At 39.5% G+C, this 5251-nt stretch overlaps 1 long non-coding RNA gene across 1 annotated transcript; it reads right to left on the bottom strand.

Annotated features, from left to right (window-relative positions):
* Positions 1 to 2296: 2296 nt before the first annotated feature.
* Positions 2297 to 2966, bottom strand: LOC136475344 (uncharacterized). The gene is made up of 3 exons (XR_010763162.1): positions 2843 to 2966; positions 2635 to 2739; positions 2297 to 2330 (listed from the first exon to the last, which is right to left on the bottom strand). It is a non-coding gene; the product is annotated as an uncharacterized lncRNA (long non-coding RNA).
* Positions 2967 to 5251: the final 2285 nt, after the last annotated feature.

The raw sequence follows: 5251 nt of genomic DNA on the forward strand, positions 1-5251 counted from the left end.
CTCCCGCGGCGTGCCTGAGCCTCGCCCTCGCCGCTCGTCGTCGTCCCCGGCGCTCGCCCCGGCCCCAGCCCCGCGCGCTCCTTCAGGTACGCGACCGCGCTGCTCGTCGCCAAGGGCAGGCTCGGGATGCTCGCCGAGGCGCGGCACGCGACCGGACGCTCGCTGTCCAGGCCGAAGCGCCGCCGCGAGGGGTGGCATGCTCGGCGCCAGCGTCAACGTCGGCGCCAGCATCTACGGCGCCGAGCTCGGCGCCAGAGTGACTGGCGCCGAGCTTCCTTCCATGTAAGTTCGCCCCAGCCCAGGGGCTCGGCGCCAGCATCGATGGCGCCGAGCTAGGGTCCATTTTCTGAATTCTTTCCACCAGAGGTCTATTTGTGAGAAACTTTCGAAAAAAGGGCCACAAAGTAAAAAAATTCGGTTAAGAGGTCCGCCTCCGTAAATGATTTTTAAGAGACGGGCAAAATCTGACCGTTTGCGTAAATAAAACATCCGCCTCCGTAAATCCATTTTACGAGATGGGCAATGGTGACCGCCTTCGTAAATAAAATAACTGCCTTCGAAAATCCTCAGGTATTTTAGGAGGCAGTTGCATTTTGTGACCGCCTCCGTTATTGTTTGGGTAGTGTCTCGCAAATCATTTTTGTAGCAGTGAGACCTTGGTTCCTTGGTAGCCATGGATTTGAGGGAGTGTGAGAAATTAACGAGGAACATGGAGAAAGGTGGAGGAAGGCAGGAGGACTGGTTCGCGTGCACTACTAATTTTTGACCATATTGCATCGCTTCGCCTTGCATCAAAACGCAAATCCGATGCAATAGGTGGCTCGTATTGCATCAAATTTGCAAATCTGATGCAATAGGTGGTCATTATTGCATCGAGAAGGAATTGGATGCGATAGTAATTTATGTCGATGCAATAGGTATGATCTATCGCACCGATTTCGAACAAGAGATGCAATAAGTAGAATTTATTACATCGGGCAAATTTGATTGTATTACTATTGATTTTTTATGCAATATGTAGGTGGTATTGCATCGATTTAGAATATGGGTGCAATTAGAAAATACTATTGCAACAGATTGATAGTGCTAAATTCCGATGCAATATTTATTTTTTGTTGCATCGGTTTAGGATTGTTTTGATGCGGTAAATTGTCACTACTGCATTGAAAGTTTTGCATTACAAGATGCTGAAACGTATTGATGGACCACAAGTGCCTTGAGGCCCAAGAAAAGGTTGACGTATCGAAGGAACACAAGTGCCTTGAGGCCCACGAAAATTGTCGACGCAAGCCCCTGAGCCCCGCGCCACTGTGTTGCACCACCCCCTAAGCATCAGCGTGCCCACACATGTCGCTGACGACTAAGCCAGTGTGTGGCAACATCCCTCCATGGCTCCATCGCTGAAGACGTCCATGATCTTGACACTGCTAGGCTCAATATTCTCTATGTTGCCCATAGGTAATAGTTGGACACTTTGAATCAAAGTTGCAACAGGTTGATTGTTAGACACATGAGTGTCATAGTTGGATGCGCATGGATAAAGGCGACAAGTGGCAAAAAGGATCAACTGATTTTCTTGGAAGCACATTTGGGTGCACATTGCAAAAAGTGAAAGATAACAATTCGATTTGCATACATCATATAATGTTGATAGAGCAATAATAGATAACTAGAAACAATAATTTTTAACTTTTTGGTCAACCTCAAGCAAAAATGACAGTTCATGAAAAATGAAATAAAAAACAACACCTCGACTAGAAAAAATAGTACATTTGTTGGGAAAAGAGTAAATTACACCAACTAAAAACACAATACAACAATTATTAAACCTGTCATTGGGGAGGGTATGGGCACACCCGTACATGCCCATACCCACACCCGTATGTTGCTTACCTGCATGTTCCCTTCCTCATTTTTGCTCATACCCAATTCCCCATATCCATTGGATAAATTGAGTATCCATTTTACTTTATCAAGGTACTGCTACAGCCAGGTTCCATACCGCACATCCACAGCCCTTGAATACACCATCACATGACCATGGAGCCAGAGATACGCTCATGAAATCACAGAACCATTGCTCAAGATGCAATGAGCATATACAATTAACGCATCATCATACAAAATATGGCAAATAACTCAGTTCTAACTTAAACTCCATATAATGTTTCAAGTGATCCATAACACCAAAACTCGGAGAATTTTAAAGGGTTCTCAAATAGACAGCTTAACCTGCTAACTCTCAACCTGAACAACAACCCTTACAAGGACAGTTTAAGCTGAAGATAAAATCTAGCAGAAAAGCACGACCCTCCACGCCTTGAAATTATCTGCAATATTGGATGAGACAGTATAAGAAGCAGATAAAAAGGGCCTTGTGTGGAGAACTACAGCAAGTATCTCAGAAAAAAACATTTGATTATAGCAAGAACAGATAGTGGTAAAAGTAATTTTTTTCTAAATTCAGATTCATCAACAAACCAAATACTTCTTCTACAAGGAAAAAAAAAAGGTAAGGTAACTCTGGCACTTTGCTATGCTAAGCAACAGAATCCCACACAAAATACTGTTTTCAGAGATCAACCCAGAGCTAAGTCAAACAGCAGTCTGATAAGAATAATTCAGTTGCTGTACCTTATAATCTTTCAAGAAAAGCGTCAACTGATTGACCTTGTTGGTTTGTAGTTGGTGACAAAGTTGCAGTAGGAAATATGACCTCTGCTGCCATACTTGACTCATCTGTTTCAATCAAAAAAAAAAATTGCAAGTTCCCAAATCATTACAATATTATTTATTTAGGAAACGCAAAGCAGTATAGTACAATTTCAGAGGAATTGTATACCTGGAATGGCACTTCTCAACCGATCCTGTGTACACATTAAAGCCTAAACAGTTTCCGGGAGCAAGCTACAACGGTTGTCATCAATGATCAGCCCTGCTAAGCTAAACGCCGATTCAAATGCAACAGTATATGCTGGAACACTTAGGATGTCTCGTGCCATTAGAGAAATGGTTGGATATTTTGGATCATGCAACTTCCACCATGCAATGATGTCAAATACATCATTATCAATTTCAGGATGAGCAGGATCATCAAAGTACAATTCCAGTTCTGACCTCTTGTGTTGACTTGAGTAACTCTCATGGATAAACCTTGATAAACCTAGCGTGGTAGCAGATAAGCCCATTGACGACTCCAATGGATAGTGGGCATGAATACCCGGCGACAGGTCTAGCAATTATTACCTTGTTAACTTTGCTGGAAGGGATGGTCATGGACAAGATAACAACAGTCGCACTAAGTGCATATTGGAGATGCTACAGTAAATGAAACCTTGCCATCACCAATTGCATCCCGGCTTGACGTGGAGGATTCAAGATCAAGGTTTACAATAGGGATTAGCTCACTTGGCCAATTTCATTCTTTCAATAAACACTACCGGAAACCGGCTATTTGCCGAGTGCCGGAGGCTTTGCCGAGTGTATTTTATCGGGCACTCGGCAAAGACCGTGTTTGCCGAGTGCCAGAAAAATACACTCGGCAAACAAAAACACACGGCAAAATACGTCTTTGCCGAGTGTTTTTTTCTGGCACTCGGCAAAGAGGCTTTTTGCCGTGTGCATTTTTTTGGCCCTCGGCAAATCAGTTTTTCGAAGCAATTTTTGAGGCCCTAAATGAATTCAAATGAAAAACTTTTCAACTACAAAGTTGTATAACTTCTCAAGATCTACAAAGTTTATTTTGGTCATTTCTTCATTTGACAAAGCGACAATAATGTTGTTCATAAAATCTACATCACTCATATCTCTCATATTAGTTTCATGAAAGTAGAAGACAGATATATAAGATTTGTGAACAATGTTACTACCACTATGTCGGATGAACAAATGACCAAAATAAACTTTGTAGATCTTGATAAGTTATGAAATTTTGTAGTTGGCAACATTTTGATTTGAAATCATCTTGTCATGCAAAAACGACGTTTGAATTTGAAAATTTTAAAATTTGAATTTTTCAAAAGACCTCGGGTGGAAAAACTTCCTAAATGAAAATTGTAGATCTGCAAAAGTTATGAAACTATGTAGTTGACAACTTTTTGATTTGAAATCATCTTATCATGCAAAACTACGTTTGAATCTCTCAAATTTAAAATTCAAATTTTTCAAACGATCTCGGATGGAAAAACTTACTAAATGAAAATTGTAGATCTCAAAAAGTTATGAAACTTTGTAGTTGACCACTTTTTGATTTGAATTCATTTAGGGCCTCAAACAAGCAATTTACTCTCAGTTTGCCGAGTGCCTTTTTTCTGGCACTTGGCAAAGCCGTATTTTGCCGAGTGCCTATGTTTTGGCACTCGGCAAAGAGGCATTTTGCCGTGTGCATTTTTTTGGTCCTCGGCAAATCAGTTTTTCGAAGCAATTTTTGAGGCCCTAAATGAATTCAAATGAAAAACTTTTCAACTACAAAGTTGTATAACTTCTCAAGATCTACAAAGTTTATTTTGGTCATTTCTTCATTTGATAAAGCGACAATAACGTTGTTCATAAAATCTACATCACTCATATCTCTTATATTAATTTCATGAAAGTAGAAGAGAGATATATATGATTTGTGAACAATATTACTACCACTATGTCGGATGAACAAATGACCAAAATAAACTTTGTAGATCTTGAGAAGTTATGAAATTTTGTAGTTGGCAACATTTTGATTTGAAATCATTTTGTCATAAAAAACGACGTTTGAATTTGAAAATTTTAAAATTTGAATTTTTCAAAAGACCTCGGATGGAAAAACTTCCTAAATAAAAATTGTAGATCTCCAAAAGTTATAAAACATTGTAGTTGGCAACTTTTTGATTTGAAAATATCTTGTCATGCAAAACTGCGTTTGAATTTCAAAATTTTAAAATTCAAATTTTATAAACGACCTCGGATGAAAAAACAACCAAAATAAACTCTGTAGATCTCGAAAAGTTATGAAACATTGTAGTTGGTAACTTTTTGATTTGAAAACATCTTGTCATGCAAAATTGCGTTTGAATTTCCAAATTTTAAAATTCAAATTTTGTAAACGACCTCGAATGGAAAAACTTCCTAAACTAAAAGTGTAGATCTCGAAAAGTTATGAAACTTTGTAGTTCACAACTTTTTTATTTGAATTCGTTTAGGGCCTCAAACAAATAATTTACACTCGGTTTAGTATAATATATTGGGAACTAAAACGGAATCTAGACACAAGTGACAG

This window comes from Miscanthus floridulus, chromosome 8 (genome assembly GCF_019320115.1).
Source record: "Miscanthus floridulus cultivar M001 chromosome 8, ASM1932011v1, whole genome shotgun sequence".
In the NCBI taxonomy this organism is placed as follows: domain Eukaryota; kingdom Viridiplantae; phylum Streptophyta; class Magnoliopsida; order Poales; family Poaceae; genus Miscanthus; species Miscanthus floridulus.